Consider the following 19500-nt stretch of genomic DNA (forward strand, 5'->3'; position numbering starts at 1 on the left):
CTCCCTAGTTCTCTCTCCCCCTCCTTCCCTCCTTTTTTTTCCTCCTTCCTTCTCTCCTCCATCTCTGTCTCCTCTCTTTCTGCCTTTCTCCTTCTCTGCTTCCTGTGTATTCAGCCTTGTTTCTCTCCACCTTCGTGATTTCCCATCTTCAGTTTCCTGTGCTTCAGCTGCCTGGCTTCCACATCACACACCAGAACTCTGACCATTGGCTCTCCACATTTCATGGCATAGCCTGTTATAGTAGGGGGGGGGATGGTATTTGGAGTCAGAAGATCTGGTTTTCAATTCTACTTCTGTTGTTTCTATGAACTCTCAGAGAATGTTCTTAGCTTCTGTAGTCTTTAATTGCTTGAACAGTCAGAGAGGTGATAATATCCCATTCTTGGGCCATTGCAAGAATTAAGGAAGATGAGCTAAAGTGTCAACTGCAGTGCATGTAAGAGCACATTTCATTAATCATGATCAGCCACGACTTCTTTGGAGAATAAGAGAAGTAAACGAAAAGGCCAAGGCCTTGGCTTCCTTTTGGCTCACCTCAGAAAGTATTAGTAATTGTTCACATCCTAAACCTGAGTTGATCCCAACTGGACTTCCCTAAGGGCAACATGACCCAAAGCTTTCTTGGCTATAGTTTTGATGATTGACTAGGGATCTCAGGGTTGGTGCTCAAAGTCTACACACTTAGATGCTTCAGAGCACTGGCCTTGAGTGAGATTTATGGCCTTAGCTACATCTAATGCAAACTCTGGGAAATAGCAAAATAAGAGTCAAGAAACCATCTTCACCTAAAAGAAATGGCAAAATGTAAAGGGAGGCCCTGAGTATTTTCCAACTAACTCCTGTGGCTCATGAGACTTCCTGGCTCCACACCGCATGAAGAGAACAATGCATACAGCTATTAATTCACAAAGCATATGAGGATCTGGAAACCTTTCCCATCCCTGATGCACAGACCAATTTCATCCCTAAATCCCTCATCCACTGCCCCTGGGAATGCTTGTCATGTACAGCATCTTCAAAATGATTTCCAGAAACTTCATGTAAATATCCAGAAAAAAAGACAACGTGAATCTCTCATAACTCGCCTGGAGTAGCAAGAGAGAAAAAGTATCTTTCTTGTAAACAGAGCTCCTCACATCTGTTCCTTCTCTTGCAATCATCTGACATCAAATTCACTTACAGCAAAACTCATTACTGGTCAACTCAATCAGAACCACCGAACTAATTCTGTTTATAAAAAAAAAAGAAAGAAAAAGAAAAGCATTCCAGAACATTTTTTAAAGCCCTTTGGAAAAAATAACCTACTTCATGCGATGATTGGACGCAAGAGCGTTATTGCTTCTGTGAAGTTCTCCTACGTTTATAAACTACTTATTTTGTGTCCTTCTCTGAAGGCAGAAGCAGCCTAAAATCAGAGGCCTATAGTTGAGTTAGCCCCCAGACCAGGGAGAATAAACTGGCCTCTAAAGACTTACAGGGAGATTCTGAAAAAGCTCCTATTTTTCCATTTTGATTTTTTTTAAAAGAATAAACAGCAAGGATATAATTTGGACAACTTTTTAGTATGACACTGCTAGTGCCTCTTACTTTGTTGGTACTGTTTATCATCATTGTCCATATCTACAAACTCCATTGAGAGAAGGTGAGGCTATAGCTCATTACTAGACTGCTATCCAAAGGCTCTCTAATGATTCAACTTTTGGCCTCAAAGACACCTACTGGAAGACAAAGCCAAACAAAGATTAAGTAAGGACCCCAAAGAACCATGAGAGGAAAACAAAGCCCTTAATTTATAAATACCATACACAAAATAGAGTCCCATTTCAAGAACTCAAGTTAGAGGAGATTCTCTGTGGAATACTCTCCATTTCCCCCCTTTTAAGAGCCCTCTTGCACAAAACATTTCTGCTATATAGTTTGCAATTACTGATTCTCAAACAGACAGTAGGATCAAATCTTGGAAGACCCTAGATTTTTCCATAGCTCCATGATGAGAAAAAAAGATACTGAAAGGTGTGGGTTTTTATTTTAGGAACAATTTGATGGTATTCAAAATCGGTTTTGTGTCCATATGCCAAGTGCCCAGTCCTTTGTCTGAGGAGGGAATTTCTTGCTTTACAAAGCCTGGTAAAAACCCATCTTTAGTTTATCTTTCAGTTTTTTTCCCCTTGCTCTTAATTTAGCCTTACTGAGCTCCTTTCCACATTGTTGTGAAATGTATTTGCTCACAAAGGGGATAGTTTAACAGAAGCTCAGGCAATCCTTGCACCAACTTGACAAACAAATGCATCTCTCCACATGCAAAGATGATACTCTCTTTGTACCTCTCTGTTCCCAGAAGGCAGATGAATGAGAAGTCCTAAACCCTGCCTGGATCCATGTAACCACACATATGCTCCTGTCTGGTTGGGATCTGAGCCAAAGAAATGGGCCCAGATCACCACTGAACAGCCAAACTTGGCCTCATTTGATGGTTGCTTCAAATCAGGGAACAGCACATTTCATCTGTGAAAAGTCAGGGGATATTATTTTAGGCTGTGCAGAAATGGAGTTTCTATCATGACTACGTGGTGCTGCTGTTATACTAGGAATATAGCATTAGACAAGGTAGAAATGAATGCAGGGCTGCGCTCCCACAAAATTCATTTATAAAAAAATAGAGTTGCTTAGCCCTTCAAAGAAATCCATCCAGCCCGAGCCCAACTCAGACATCTTTTAGTTCGCATAATCCCTCCTATCAAGCACTTCATACAGTTTCTCAAACTAGCCTGCCAACTGGAGAGAATATAGAATTCACAAATGAAATTAAAACATGATAGAAAGAGAGGGAAATTTTATTACATATTGAGAGGAGCTCCAGTTTCTCAGATCGAAGAAAACTCACTTGCAGACCATTTGAGGTGGCAATTCCAATACCGAATTGTCAGCCCCTTAAGATACCACATCAAGGGCCAACAAACAAACCCACCAGGCACCATATCCAGAGCTTTGTGAAACAGGCCAAGATCCATACAATCTTCCTCTCCATATTTTTATTTTCTTCTTTCTTTGGTGGGGGTGGGGGTGGAGTAGGGGAGAGCAGTACTTGGGTCTGAATTCAGGACTTCACGCTTTCTAGGTACATGTTCTACTACTGGAGCTAGGTCCTAAGCTATTTTCCCTCTGATTATGTTTGAGATAAGGCCCTACTTCTTTGCCTGAGCCAAACACAAATGAAGAGTTCAGCCATGAAACAAACAAGTCAGCATCTCTGGAAACAGAGCCTCAGCAGGAGCATCTTCCAAAGTGTCCAAGTAATAATTTTAATTACAGGGACGAATGAGAATTGCTGTATGACAGGTGCAGAGAAATCCGCTGACTTGCCCAAGGTCATTGAGCCAAGTGATGAAGTAGGGGTTTTAAGTGAGTAAACTTCTTGCTGTGTGGATGATCTTTACAAACGATCCTAAAAAGTAGGAAGTTAGATCCTAGGCAATGGTCATGTAGCTTCCAGAATCATAGCAACTATGAGGGGAGGAGACAGGGAAGTGAGTCATAATGCTCATCCAGGTATGGGGACAATACCACTGGCCAAGGTGACACGAAGCAGGTGATACCTTTCCCATTGGGAAAATCCCTGTCCATGAAGCAACGAGGGACTGGGGAGGGACATTTAAGCTCAGAACTGCACAGTACCTCCAGTTACCGGGAGGGATCACAGCACAATGAGACTATGGAGGCTGAGCCATCCCATGTGGCTTCTGCTCTGCATCTTGGGAGACTCAAGTCATGTGTTTGTGAACAGACAAAGTTTCTGACCCAGAGATTTCAGTCCCACATAGAACCAAGAGAAGAGGGAAAAGAAGAAAGTTTGGTGAAACCTATTTTAATGAAAGTACTATGGGTTGAACTCAAGTGCCCTACCACTTGAGCCATGCCTCCAGCCCAATCCTGTCCTCTTTAGTTTTTTGCTTTTTTCAAATAGAGTCTGGAATTGGTGAGGTCAACTTCAGACTGTGATCCTATTATGTAAGCCTCTGCAATTCTGTTAGCTGGACCCTTCAAAGACCTAGAATTCCAGGTATATACAACCATACATGGCTTGTTCTTTGAGATAAAGTCTTGCTCGTTATTTTTGTTTTTATATTCATGTATTTTCTTTCTTTCTTTTTATTTCTTCTTTTTTTTTTGCCTAGAACTGCAATCTTTCTATCACTACCTCCTAAGGATCCAGGATTACAGAGATGAGCCACCATGTCCAGCCTTCTAGGTTCCTGAAAGACATCCAATCTAACATCTGGAGTGGAAATCTGTTTTCATCCAGAAACCTGAATTTCAGTTACCGTTGCACAGTTACTCAACTATAACTGTTAGAGATCTGATGGAATTTTCTCACTCAGCAGATCCTGTGGAGAGTAAACTGGATTGAAGACCTGGACTGTGTAATTTGGGCCACACTTTGTCAAAGGGGAAATGGAAGCACAATTCTCTTACCAGGAAGGAATAGCGCCACTCCCAGATTAAGCAAGGGGCAGCTGTTACAGATGTTGACAGATGTGGATCCATGGGGCAGGAGTAGGGAGGGAGGCATAGGATGTGAGGGGTCTATGACAGGGGCTGTGCTGGGGGAATCTCAGCCAAATTTAATTAATTAATTAATTAGCCAATCCTGGGGCTTGAACACTCTGGGACTGGGTGCTGTCTCTGAGCTCCTTTTGCTCAAGGCTAACACTCTACCACTTGAACCACATCATCATTTGGGGCTTTTTCTCTAATCAGTTGGAGATAAGAGTCTCACAGACTTTCCTGCCTGGGCTGGCTTTGAACCACAATCCTCAGAGCTCAGCCTTCTGAACAGCTAGGATTACAGGCATGAGCCACTGGTGCCTGGCTCAAATGTTTCCTCCACCTCTGTTCTTTCTGAGTATTCTTGAGAGCATTTAAAAATATTTTAAAATGTTACCCCTTGCTGACTCACTTTTGCTTAAGAAAGAAGTATGATATATGTCCTAAAAAAGGATTCACCAGGTATCCTGAATAGGAAATAAACCCCAGAGGGCAATAGCATCAGGAAGGGCCTCAAACGCCTTGCTTCACTGCCTTGTTTCACTGTGTTCTTTTCACAGTGCTAGGGATGGAACCCAGGGCCTTGTTGGCAAACTCTACTACAGAATCACACCGCCTCCAGCCCCACCATTCCCACAGTGTGTTTTCAGACTGTGGTCAGGCAGGGATCAGTGCATTGGATTCTGAAACACCAGCTTCCAACCCTGTATCTCAGAGGGACTGCAGAGGTCTTGGTGCTCCAGTCCTGGGTTTAAAGGTGAGCCCTCTGAGGCTCCCTGAGGGGAAGGGGCTGGCCTGAGTCCACCAGAGGATTCAGGAGAAGATGTAGACCTAGATCCTAGATTTTTTATTTATTTTTTGGTTGGTCGTGGGGCTTGAACTCTGGGCTTGGACGCTGTCCCTGAGCTCTTCAGCTCAAGGTGAGTGCTCTACCACTTGAGCCACAGCACCACTTCCTAGATCTTAGATTCTTGAAGGGGAGGTCAGCATCCCTTGGACAGCAGGCCGTCCACTTCTGAACTCAATGTGTAGCTACAGACTGGAATGTGGTCTTCCTCCTTTTCCCCCAGTAGGAAAATGCCAAACAGTGCATGAGTGGAAGGATGTGCAGAAATGGTATTTACCATTCTGCTTATCTCTCATGTACAACCTCCAGCTAGAACAGACATCCTGGAGGCAGGGCCACACTGCTGGCTGTCTCTGGGGGTCTTTCTCTGCATTTGTTTCTGACAAAGACAGAGCGGTGATACAAACATTGTGATGGGCATTAGAGAGACTTCCAGCCAGCCAGCAAGCATTTGAGAATTCCAGCCTCTCCAAGAAGGCTTATTACTTTGCTTTTTTTCTGCCTCTGTTGGTGAACTTGCTTTAGGGTGATTTCTACCATGGATGAGCCAAGCGGTCATTTATACCTGTTTAATAGAGTAGTCATTCTTCTACACGGCATGTGTGGAACGTGCTGGTCGTGGGGAGGTAGAGATGAAAACATCAGGTCCTCCAAGTCAGTAACAGTCTATTTAGCACAGTGAGCAGCGAATTCAGGGCTTGTGACAAATACACATTTGCTGTCCTTCCATCCCCCTTCAATGATTTACTATGATTCTGGCTTGACCCTTTGCAATCAGTATTTTTGGTAGCATGAGGGTTTTGAACTCAGGATCTTGCATGTACAAGACAGATGCTCTACCACTTGAGCTGCAACCCCCAGTCATTTTGCTTTTAGCATTTTTTCCAATACTGTTTCATATATATATATATATACACACATATATAAATATATGCCCAGATGGTCTTGGATCATGATCCTCCTATTTATACAGACATGGACCAACATGCCCAGCTTTTAATTGGTCTGGATAATGTTTTGCTTGAGCCAGCTTTGAACTGTAATTCTCTTGATCTCTGCCACATGGCTAGCAAGGATTATAAGCCTGCGATACCATGCCAGGTTTAAAATCAGTATTTTAATAAACATCCAAATCTCACAAATGTGAGTATGGGCCTAATAGGCAAAGAAGTGCTTGGTAGCAATAGCAACCTATCTTTTTGACAGCTCTGTGGTATACTGAAACACCAGGAAGAGGTGCTGCAGCCTTTGTCAGGTTCTTTTGCACTGGAAATCACAGGGGAGGGTGAGGAAGCGTGTGCGCACATGGACGGCAATGTGTAATGTGTGCAAGGTGGCTCTGCTGATCACAGGCAAGGAACATCCTCACACGGCTCCCTCATCCTTAGAAAAGTTGACATGAGGGCAATGGAAGGGAAAGGGGAGAGAGGTAGTGAAGCCGTTTACATTCACATTCCATCTGATGGGAAGTGGTGGTATACACATTGTTAATGAAGGAAGACTCAAACTCAAAAACCTCTCACAAGAGAAAATGGCCTGCTTGGGTTTGAACCTCTATTTTCAGGCTCAAGGGAGAAGCTAGTGCTCCTGCAGGAAGGCTGATCAGCAGCACAGGGGATCGAAGTCAAGGGAAGTGTTAGCTGAGGAAAGCAGACTTTCCTTCAACTACTTGGTGTTTTTAGAGAGTTTGGCTTCTGTTTTTGCTCTGACTGTAGGAAATGAACCGTGATCTGAAAACCCCTTCCCCTCCTCCCCTTGTGTGGTAACTTCAAATTCCAGGAGAGAAGCTACAGCTGTGAGGTAGCTGTGTGGGTGGGGGCAGGGTGGGAAAAGTGGAGCAGAAGAGGAGAGGCAGGCAAGGGGTGCTGCAAGACCCCAGAACTCTGAAGAAAACATCTGTGACAAGGTGCTTGGTAATTAATCATCTCCATGAGATTCCACTGGTCCCCAAGCTCCACTGCACAGGAAGTTTGGTGACTCAGGGGGTAAAACACCACCACAAACACAGCCAGTAAAATCGAGTTACAGCTACGTAAACAGCCTGGCAGAGAGCAGTGGGCCCTGATTTTTACAATGAAGCGTGAAATCATGCCTGTGTAAGAAGAAATAACAAACCCCTTCTCTGTGCCCCCCAATACAGGAGTCCCGGAGAGAAGCTGAGATTTGCTGCCTCATGTAAATGGCAGTAGGGGCTAAATTGCAAATCTGCTTTGGGTGTGAGGCAGTTACTGCTGCTAATGGAACAATGGTGGCTGAAGGAGACTGGCCTTTTCCCAGCCCTTGAAGCTCTCCTAGGAGGAGGAGGGCTGGAGTTGCTACTACTGTTTAAAAGCTGAAAAGAAGCCTAAGCTGTCTCCCCTTTACTTCTTCTGTCTTGTTCTGCTCCATTATGCTGGGCCTTTTGACCAAGAGAGAACAGTGTTCAGGGACTCCCTCAAAGTTCTAGCATTTTCTTTGTGTTTGCTAGAAAATGACAATCTGTCAGAAGGAATTTTTCTTAAGCGTTAACTTAAAATGAAAAGTTATCTTATGGCTGGTGCTAGTGGTTTACACCTGAAATCCTAGTGACTCAGGAGGCTGAGATCTGAGGATTGTGGTTTGAAGCCAGCCCAGGTGGAAAGTCCATGAGACTCGTATCTTCAATTAAGCACCCCAAAAGGCTGGAAGCAGAGCTGTCATTCAAAAAAGCTAAAGTGTTACCCTTGAGTGAAAAAGCTTAGGGAGAACACCCAGGCTCTAAGTTGAAGTCCTAGGACAGACAGACAGACATGCACACACGCACACATGCATGCATGCATGCACAGGCATGGACCCCTTCCCCCCAAATACTTAAACACAAAAAAACAAAAACAAGATAAGCTTTGTAGCTACTGATTGTCACAGATAACCAGCCAGGGGCAGCTGGGGAACTTGTGGGTATGTGGTAGCAAGAATTTTGCTGCAAATCTGTATAATCGTTCTAATAGATAAGGTTACCTTTTCTTTTTAAAGGATCTATTTCTGAGACAGTGGTATCAACACGTTATTTTTCTAACTTTTGTTTCTTTGTGAATATAATTCTGTAGTTTTTCTCCATTCTTAAATACACACACACACACACACACACACACACACACACACACACACGCGCGCGCGCAACCTATATATAGTCCATACATCCAAATTTCCTGCTCTTAGGGGAAGAAAATGGAATACACAGTCTGCTTATTATAAGCAGTGTGACATTATTTTATAAAAATCAGGGCTAGACATATTCCTGGACTTGAAGGGGACACGCAGAACACCCCGGCTGGCCACGTTGGTGTGGCTTAGGGAATCACTCATTTCCCCTTTGTGGATCCTAGTGTTGGGCCTGAATGGCTGTTGAGTCTTTTCAGACACTAAGGCTCCTTGGACAAGAGTGGATGCTTGGGATTGTTTTCCCTGGCAGTGGTGAATGAGCAAGCATCTTCCTCCACTCCTAGGATGAACACACAAGGAAGGCATGCACCAAGCCAGCACTGTTAAAGATCAGGACTCTGGCTTCATTGTCATCTTGCTCAACTCCACAGAACAATCAGATTTTCAGAGCTGATGCAAACCAGTCTAAGGCTTTGGTGACTCTGGTCAACCAAAGAACCGCGTGAGTCATATGGACTCCAAAGATTGGAAAGAAGTAACCTCAGTCAAGATAAAGAGATGAATTGGACAGACACAAGCCAAAAATAATAATATGCAATAAGGGATTTAACTCAAAAGTCAGTAATTCCTGGAGGGGCTTTTTACAATTCCCACAAGCACATTAAATAACCTGTGTGGAAAGCCTCTATGGTTTTCAATCAATAGATCTGTAGTTTTTATTCCTGATCTACTGCTTGGCCCCAAACAATGTGCTTGGGCTGGAAGCTTGGCTCAGGTAGTAGAGCACCTGCCTAGCAAGCACAAGGCTCTGAGTTCAATCCCAGTACTGTGGAAAACCAGCAAGCAAAACAACATGCCTGGTAATATTATTACATGGAAGACCGGGAATCTCAAGTTGAAGTGATCAGCAGCCTCAGATTACAGAACCCATGCTTGAGGAAGATGCAAACTAAAGAAGAGAGTGGATTTAACATTCTGGAAACCCAATAGTTACTAGCATCCAGAATCTTTTTCCCTCTGCCTCTGTTGTTTGCAAGATTCCTTTCTTTTGTTCCCTTTGGGTGAGCAAGAGATAAGTGATCAGAGCTTTTTCCATGCTTCGCATGGCTTCTGTGAAGTTGCTCTGTTCTTTCTTCCAAAGGATGTTGTGACAGTACCTTGGCCATTTAAGAGGAGACAAAATAGTAGTAAACCCCAAACGCTGGGCCACTTCTAGGTTGACCTCTGATGATGGAAGAAACATCAAGGACATGGATAGGAGTGTAGCATTAGACTCCTGGGAACCAGCAAACCATCCCCAGAATCTCCTCAAGGGAAACATGAAATGGTCCCATTTGCTTCCATCTTTACGAGCAAGGCAATATGCGAAAACCTTTCATCTGAAGCTCTTCACAAAGGTTCATCCTCCTCTTACCCTTTCCTGAACTGGAAAAGACTCTTAGGCAATCCTGCTAGGATGAACTAGGCAATTATTTTGTAGGACTGGCAGGTAGGATGATCAGGTGGACAGAAATCCAGGATAAATAAGAAGTTCAGATTCTACGTCCCTCATCTTTAGGCCACAAAACTCAGTTTGTCCTATCATACGAAAAGGAAAGAGGTCAAAATGGGCAGAGATAAAATATAGCCACAGATTCTTCTTGTTGTCATTCCTGTCAAATCTACTTTCCAAGCTCTTACTGATCATTTTACGGACAAATTACAGTCTGGGCTTGTTCTTGTGTTCACTTTCAAGTGGTTTTGGTTTTTTCTTTTTTAAAAGCTATTTCATATGCTCTTCACCTTTATGATCCTTACCGATCCTACCACCTGATTTGGGTTTTTCATGTCCTCTGCCAGTATATCTCACTGTCCCGTCTTGAATGTGTTTTTCAAAGTTTTTCAGCAGCAGTCCTTGGTGGTGATAGGAGGCTCTAGGCATGCACACTGCTCTTGGCAATGAGTCCCTGGTCTGTCTGAACGCCATCATTCCTCTGGGTTATTTTTATCTACTGTTTAGCTAGATCTGTCCAGAATACTTTCAGAGAAGTTGAGTCTCTCTCATCAGCTTCCTATGTGGGTACCTGGGGACATTTCATTGTAAGCTTGCAGTGTGGCTGTGTCTTAGAGAATTTCCGGTGTTAACTTCATTAGATGGCAGTGCTGGAAGCCAGTGTGTGCTCATTTGCATTCTCACTCTCAATGAGCAGAGGCTCACTGTCAGTGCAGAAGCCATGCACTTTGTCCATAAAACAAAGTCTGGGCAGAGGTGCTTGGGGAGAAAGGCTCTTCCCATGACACAAATAAAATCTCCAAATGAAATGTTGTTCTTGTTTGTTACCATGATTATGATTAGTACTCATAGCCAAGCTTAGTCTACCATTGTTATCGTGATTTATTACTGGTGGTGGATTTAGTGAGGCAAATGGCCCAGCAGGCGGTTTATACATACTGCCTCAGAGCCAGCACTTTACAGGACAGAAAGTGAGATCAGATGAAAATGTTCATCACTATCACATAGTCTGAATTCTGCTTACATGCACCTACAGTCTTGCCTTTAGCTCTGATGTTGTACCATGTGCGAACTAAAAGGATGTGCTTCTTGCTGGTGGCCATACATAGGGTTAGGAAAATGGAGCAAGCGAGCATCATTGCTAAATTCTCTGCGGTTGGCTTCTTTCTCAGTTGTATAATCATTGTTTGGGTCACATGGCATTGGCTTTGCTAAAGTCAAACATGCCTTTCTTTTGCAACATGTGCTTGCTCTCTATCTGAGTTAGGAAATGAATATATGAATGGATAGATGGATGAATGAAATAAAAAGCATTTGTGTGCTGTGCCAGCCTATCTAGTAACGATATGTAATAGTCAGCTTTCTGTTGTGACAAATACTTGAGTGGATCAAGTTATAAGGAGAAAAGATTTCCTTTGATTTACAGTTTCAGAGGTTTCAATCTGTGGCCACTGGGCTCTGTTGTTCTGATATGTAGTCACCAAGTCCCTCATGGATGAGCAAGTGGCAGAGGGTGTCTGTTTATCTCACTGCAGACAGGAGGGACAGAGAACTGAAGAGGTGTTATTGTACCAATATACCCTTTAATAGCACAATTAATAACCTAACTTCCTTCTACTAGGCCCCAACCTATAAAGCTACAAGTTGGTGACTTTGGCATATAGGTCTATGAGGAACATCGAAATCCCCAAATAGAGCAGGACAAACTAGGTACTTCACAGGTACCACCCCCAGCTCATATGGCCAGGAATGTAGCTGGGCAACCTTCTGAGTAGTCTGTGGGAGTGACTGAGTAGTCAGTTGATAGACTGCTGAGGTGAAAGTGCTTGCTCTGCAATTCACAATTTATAACAGCCAACAGCGACATATCACATAGACACACCTGGGCCATTTTAATGGACCTGAAAAATCCCTATGGCATGGGGACATAGAAACAACATAGGCCAAGGATTTCTCCCATGTACACACAACTATGCTGTTAATGACAAAAGCGTATATGATTATATGCAACACCTAATACTTGATAGTGGTAGTGGATTGCTATGGTGCTGGTTTAGATGTTTATACAGGCATCAGTGAATACATCCAGCTGCAAGACAATCTTTTGGGACCTCCACATGCTACAGTGAAATTATGTTACAACAAAGGTGATTTCAAAGGCAACTTGAAAGAAAACACAAAATGACTTATAAGGGGAAAGACAGATAGCAGACTATCAACAGCAAGAATGGAAACCAGGAAGACTGAACATAAGCAAGAGTGCAATCTGGGAAAAATCACTGTCGATCTGAAATTGAGTCCTAAGCACGGATGTCTTCCCAGTATGAAGACAAGGGCATCTGCAACTAAAGGTATCAGTCAAGGGAAACCCATAACGTGTGCCACAGATCAAGTGAGTGGTTCTCTGTGAAGAGTTTTAGGTGAGAAGGAATGACAAGCAGAGAGAGTGGGAATGTGTGTTTAGTTCCAGTATAAGGTAACAACCACCTGAAATCTGGGAAGAGATTAAAACATACCAACTAAAACTAAATCATCCCACAACAGCCCATACTTTGGAGTGAGACTTGGCACCATGAAGATGTTTGAAGGTTCCTTGTATTGTTCTGAAGAAGGGTGAAGATATTCATTGATTGGTGGTACTGTGACTTTGATATTACTATGCATGTTAAAACTGCAAGGGTCATTGAATCGAAACCTTATTGTACCACTACTGAAAGATTTAAAAAATATTTTTTAAAAGAAATTCAAGGGTCATCACTAAGTGCATAACATGTTTAGATTTGGAATCTAAAAATGTGGAGGCAAAAATCCTGAATGGATGCATACAAGAGAAGAGAAATAAGACTGCACAGATGAGACAAATAGAAATTACAAGACAAAGATGGAAGAAATAAACATCTCTTGTAAATTTAAATGAACTAAATGCTCCTTTTAAAACACAATGCTTGTTGGCCTGGATTTAAAAATAAATATGTCTATGTGATGTTTACAAGAATCAACTCTTAAGATATACAGGTTAAGAAAGGTGGAAAGTAGAGAGCTAAAAAGAAAAGAAAGTGTTGGTTAAATATTAACAAAAAATCTGGTGCAACTACATAGATAACAGACAGAAATAGATTTAAAGGCCAAAAGCCATTTGTAGAGAAAGCAGCTTATTATGTAATGATGAAAGGTTTAATTCACATGGAAGATAAATTTGTAGCTATAAATATAGATTCAAAGTACATAAAATGAAAACAGAATTTTAAGGAGAAACAAGTCTATCCAGCTGCATATTGAAATCTGTCTTTCATTACTAGACCAAAGAGCTAAGTCAAAAAACAACTCCCAAAGAAGACTCACCAAAACAAAAACAAACTAAAACAGTGAACATGCATTAGATTGGAGGACAATTTTGCAAAAGATCCTAAATTCTCTCCTCTTTCACGAAGCAGTGAGAATAGCTGGATTTCTCTGTGGGAATGTGGTAATCAGCACAGGGCATGATGGGAGAGGATGGGAGGTGCTGGAAATGTATGTTTCCACTGTTCAGTCATAATATTTTCACAGTTCACTCGTAACCACTGACTGTCCTTGAATTTTAAAGAGTAGTGATGAATAACTACCCTTTGTGTAAAAGTAGTGTATGTCAACCTCAAGTTACAACAAGCCCTGAGCTGTTCACTTATAACAGACACAAGAATGCAAGGTAGTTATAGCAAGAAATACACAAAGATATTCTCATACCCAGATTATTCCTTGTCATATCATGAACAAAGTCCAGGCCAGGTTCCTCAAAAATTATTATTCAACATCCATTTTACTTCTCACCCCCCCAAAAAAAGCAAGTTTTTAAAAATGAAAATATTATAAAGAGTTTCTAATTGCCTTTACTTGTTCAAGAAAGCCTTGACAAAAGAGAGGATGAAGAAGCCTAACAAAATATTTCTTGTTCCTTGAAGGCTACTGTATAAGAAACATTTGATTTTTCCTGGCTACTGGAAACATTTTTTTATGTGCACATGTCTTACGCTAAAGTCAGCCTCTAGCCCTTTGGATTTTATGTGAGGAGATCAATTAAGGCAGTTTGTTGCTTCTGTGTTTTCTTCCCAGAGCTGTTCCAGCCCCCTCTTTTTTTCCCCTAGCATCAAGGAACTGCAAAGAATGAGCAAAGGACATGTTGAGCTTTTCAAGTGCATCAGCATTCGTTTCATGGAAACGAATGCTGATGGCTTTGGGGAGTTTTCTGAGGTCAACATCTCTTAGAATAAAACTTATAAAGTCATTGGTTTCCTGCTTCATTACACATAAATAATTTATGAATTTGTATTGTGATTTTTTTCCAGTGGAATTAAAGTTCTCTGATTTTGCAAATACTTCCATATAGAAGTCAAAGACAGCCCCCATTCCTGAGACTTTCATTGTCATGGATAAGTTAGCCATTGCTGTCAGCCAGTGCAATTTCCCTGATTAACCTGTAAAAAAAAGTATTCCCCTTCATGAATTCTGTTTAGAAATAACCTGATATTGTAAAAGGAGACAAGGGCAGGTTCCAGAACGCAAGCTCTTGGTGATCTTAAATGATGATATATGAAAGAGAGAAAAAGGGAGAATAATTTGATTTGCTTCAACCAGGTTGACCCAGAAAGGAGAAGAGTAGAAAAATTGCTTTCCCTAAGCAAACATGACATGCAGTCATACGAGAGTAGCACTCACAATGTGAAAGATTGGAGCCTCACTGGAAATATTGAAAGACATTAAAATACTACTCATAAAAAAGTCTTGCCTCACTCTATTTTCCAATTGGAACTAATATTGATAATAAGTTTTGCATACCTCTTTGACACATTATCTTCAGATTTGGCACGAGATTGCTTTGCTCCAGTTGATTTATAATTGAATACAAAGTTCTTATTAAGCAGCAAAAATGATAAAAAAAATCTTTCTGACTCAGGAGGAAATGCTGGTTTTGGAGGGCAATAAAAACACTGTTTTTGTAATAAGGACTTCTAATTCTTCTGGCATGTTTTAAAAAATGTTCTTTCGGAGGTATTTGAAAGGTCAGTTTGTTGAATGACAGTTCTTAAAGTGTGCCATGGTTTAAGTTATAGCTAATTTTGCCTGTTATTACCCAAGATGGATTAGCTCTGATTATGTTCTAGATGCTTGGCTCATGTTAGCTGAATTCAATGTTGAGTGAATGAGGGATGGTTCTCCATGTTCTTTCAAAAACCTTTGTTGTTTTGACAGTTTTTTATTTAAATTATCTTTAAGTAGTTGTACAAAGGAGTTGCCACGCAACAAAGTAGTGCCTCTTGAGCAATGTCACCCCATCCCTCCCAACCCAACCACTTCCCTCAAATTTCTTACTTTTGTAGGAGCTGTATCAAAGTGTAGACAATATTCTTCCTCCCTTCCTTTCATCATTTGTCTACCACTTTCCTTTTGATCCTGTCCCCTTTTTCTGAGTATCTATTTCCTGGTGTTTATTTTGTTAGATTGTGGGTTAGCTGTTCTAAGGGGCTATCCCAGGTTTGTCTTAGAGAGGGTAATGTAGTTGAAATTTCAGTTTAAATATCTTGCCTGGACTCAATGCTTTCTCTGTGTGACACACAGGCACACTTATCTCTGGCTGCCTTGGTCACACGACTCACTTTGGCCAATGACACGTAAACAGTGTGATGGGCCCTTTCTAGGTGTAGACATTTACAGCCATCTTTCCCACATTCTCTTTTTCCACCTTGACAGGTGAGGCTCCAACCGATGGCTGTTCTGTCATTCAGGGTCAGAAGAACTGGTGACAGAGATGGTGAGGAACAGGCCAACAACCATTCCACAGTGGTAATGGACTCAAACGAGATACACTTACTTGTGTGACTGTGTGTCCTTGTGAAGGATGTTTGTAGGTGTGGTCTTGACTCAGTCTGGCTCATTCAGATCAATAGAGCCCAGTTAAGCTTCTGCTGGTATTATATAGACCTAAGCTCTAAAACAATCAATTTGGTAACTAGCAGTAGAGCAGAATTGCTCCTGTTGCCAGTGTATTCATTTTCTACAAACCTGACTTTTTATTTTTTAATAGCCTTGCCCATCTTTCAGGTGTAAGAAAATACCGTGACGATAGGGCCTTTGACGATAATGACCATGAATTAGCGTAGGTAATAAAATTATTGTGTACTGCAGATATCATTCTACCTTTAACACTTAGAAAGGGAAGCCAATTTTCACTCAAGCGGGTTTCTTTCCACCTGGTTTTCTCTACAATGTTTATGCCTGAGGTTTATTGCTAGTAGTAAAGAGTGTCCAAGTATGTTATGGGAATAGCCAAATTCCCAGTGCTTTAAAATGCATTCTATAGGCCCCAGAGTCAGTTAAAAGCTGATTGATTATACAGCAAATATATCAAAACTGGTATTTATGAAGTATTCCATTTCTTCACCTCTGTCTCTCATAAGCATGAACATCACATTTGGGAGTTGTGGTGCAAATATTTCAGACAGCTCAGAAGAAAAATGACTGCAGATTTTCCATGACAAGAAAAAGGTTCTTTAAAGCTGTTCAATAATTTGATAAACTATCTATGTCAAGTAATGTGTCATATGAACAAATACTTTAAGAGGTATGATTTGAGTAGTCTAGGGTGGCTCGTCACTTTAGATTTTTACAATCAACTCAGCAAAACACCAATTACACTGCAGAATGAGGGTACAGATGGGTGTTTATATCTGACTAGTTTCTAACTGACAACCAAGTTTCTACTTAATTTGTTTAAGACTCAGAAAGTTCTGAGCTTAAGGAGAGAAAATGAGCTATCAGACATGGCCTGCATTAAGGATGCTACAGATGTTTAATGTTTCAATTTGCATATTTTGTCAATGATTATTCATTGGTTAATATTCTTTCTACATTTTGTTTGGCATAGTCTATCTTAGATTACAAAATCAAATTCCTATTTACTATATGCTAATGGTTTGTGAAGCTCTACACTAGGTATTATTCCTGAGAGCAGGCTGTGTGTGTCTAACTGATTTGAAAACCAATGTCTTCTGCAAGCAGTACCCCTGGCCTTTGATAATTCCAACACTAGACCCTCCCTGTGATCTAGATTGCAAATGGCAGCTCATTTTACTAAGTGCTATGCAACAGAGAAGAACTCAATAAGTACATTTGTTGATTGATTGATAGCCATAGAATGCATCAATTTGGGTTTTGCTGAAGTCTAGGAATTCTGAAAGAAATTTTAAAGTCTGAAGGAGAAAATCAGCATATTGACATGCTATAAAAGAGCTATGAATCTGTAATAGTCTGATTTCGGATCTGAAAGTCTAACATTTCACTTTTTATGACACAGAGGTCACAAAAGCTTTTGCTTAGGTGTTTTATGAGGACCAAAGAGGGGCTAGCATGGGAGTTGAACAGGGTTTGACTAGGAAATTATCCCCCACTGATTCCAGACCCCTTACACCAACTATAAACTGTGCAAAAAGTCTCCCCCTTCAAAATGTGTGGCATGTTTTGATTTCGTGATTGACATCTGTATGATTCTCTGGATGCATCGAAAGCAGAGATGGCTTGAGCATCTCCTAGGAAGTTATGTAGCCGAAGCTATGATTTATCTACTTTTTCCTTATGGTATATCCTAAGGCAATGAAACACAGCTCCTTCTATTTTCATCATTCTTCCATATGCCTGGAAGAATAGCTTCCCAAAGAGGTTTACAAAAATGCAGTCCCATTGTCTGTTGGAACAGAGCTAAAAAGATCTATATAAGGAGCAGGGATTTCACTTAAGTTTTCAACAGTGCATAGCCCTGAACTCGATTTGTGCATCCTTCTGACTCATGGAATTAGCAGAAAATCCTGGAGATAAGCTATCACGTTATATGTGTGTCTAATGAGAGTCCCCGCCTGAGCCTCATCAACCGCAAGTCTCCTGCAACAAAAGAAGGCAGTGACAGGCCCCCTTCCCTGAGACCACAAGCTCTGGTGCTACTGAGACCGACTATGTTGGGTGGGATGGTTTCAATGTTGTTTTTGTCTCTCTCCTTGCTTTTAAAGCTCACTGTGTTTGGCTGTTGTTCTTACCAAGATGAAACTGGGGTGTCTCCATGGGGCTTATGCAGTGAACAGATAAAGTAGATTCAGGCAAGACTGGGCAGTTTGCTGTCTGAAGTGGATTGAGCAGTAGCCATTTGTTTGCTGGGGTGAATAGGGCTTAATTTATTCAGCTCCAGTCAAGGCAGAAAGCCAATGTGGCTTTGACCCATTTATCTTTAGAAAACTAATTAAACTGGAGAATCTGGTTTACTTTTGTTCAGGAGGTTTTACTTTGGCCTATTGAGGCTAAGCAAAGATGGAAGGTGAGTGTGTGTGTGTGTGTGTGTGTGTGTGTGTGTGTGTGTGGTGTGTGTGTATGTTGGGAGAGAAGGTAGAAATGATCAGTTTTACCTAGGCTATGGTTGAAGCTCCAGCAAATAAAGCAGTTTCTTAAAAACAGTCTGACATTCTTTTGAAATGCAAAATAGTTCAGCTAGCCGGATACAGACTCCTTTGAGGTGGCAATAAAATGCCCTGGCAACAGAAAATGCAATTACCCCATTCTTACAACCAAAAAGAGTCTTTGAAGAACATTTTTATGACCACTATTATTCCTCTGAAACTGGTCTTAACCATCAGACAGAAAATAATGCCAGAATGTTAGTTGTCCATTGTTTTCAAATCAATAAAAAGCATATGTATGTGCATATCTATGTATCTATTTATGTATCTATCTATGAATCTATGTATCTATTTATCTATCTATGTATCTATCTATTTATCTATCTATCTATCATCTCCTCCAGTGCTGGGAATTTACCGCAGGACCTTGTGCATGCTAGGTAAGTGCTCTACCACTGAGCTACAGTCTCAACTCAAAAGCACATATTTTGATGATATTTTGCAAGTACTTAAACCTGTATATAGTAATAGTACCAATATATTTGTTACAAATGATATAGCAATGCAGTTAGCATTTGTTGTTGTTGTTGTTTTTCCTTTTGGACTAGATAAAGAGTATAGGAGACAATCAGTGAAGTCTGATAGACACAAAGATGATAGCATGATTGCATTCATTTGAGTATATTCAGGGACCCAAAATTCTTGGAGAAAAGCTATAAGGATCACGGTAAACACCCAATAAGGAGATAAAGCTGGTCTGTCTGCTGAAAACAAAAACAAAGACTGCCCAGAAAGTATGGGAAGGGCAGACCCATACTTTGGTGCTATAGCTTTGATTGGCATAATTACTTAGAATCCTAACTTGTCCAACCATTTATCTTCCCATTCCTTATTTAACACCAGGCTGCTTTGTGTTCTGTCTTCTCTGTTCCTCCCTCATGTCATTTTTAGGATGTTCCTATCCTAGATTTACCTTTTAATCTTTTTTTTTTTCTTGAACTTCATTTAATCTGTTCTAGACTCAGCAGGAATTGAATCAGAGCACTACATAGGGGACAATTTCTCTTGGAAACAAGAGA

The 19500-nt window shown here is 41.2% G+C and overlaps 1 protein-coding gene across 2 annotated transcripts in view; it reads right to left on the reverse strand.

Moving 5' to 3' along the window:
- Gpc6 (glypican 6) overlaps positions 1-19500 on the reverse strand; it is a 965911-nt gene that overhangs the window by 55678 nt on the left and 890733 nt on the right. The gene's annotated exons all lie outside the window — the stretch shown is intronic.

Source organism: Dipodomys ordii, unplaced genomic scaffold, assembly GCF_000151885.1.
Source record: "Dipodomys ordii isolate 6190 unplaced genomic scaffold, Dord_2.0 Scaffold65, whole genome shotgun sequence".
NCBI classification, from domain to species: Eukaryota; Metazoa; Chordata; class Mammalia; order Rodentia; family Heteromyidae; genus Dipodomys; species Dipodomys ordii.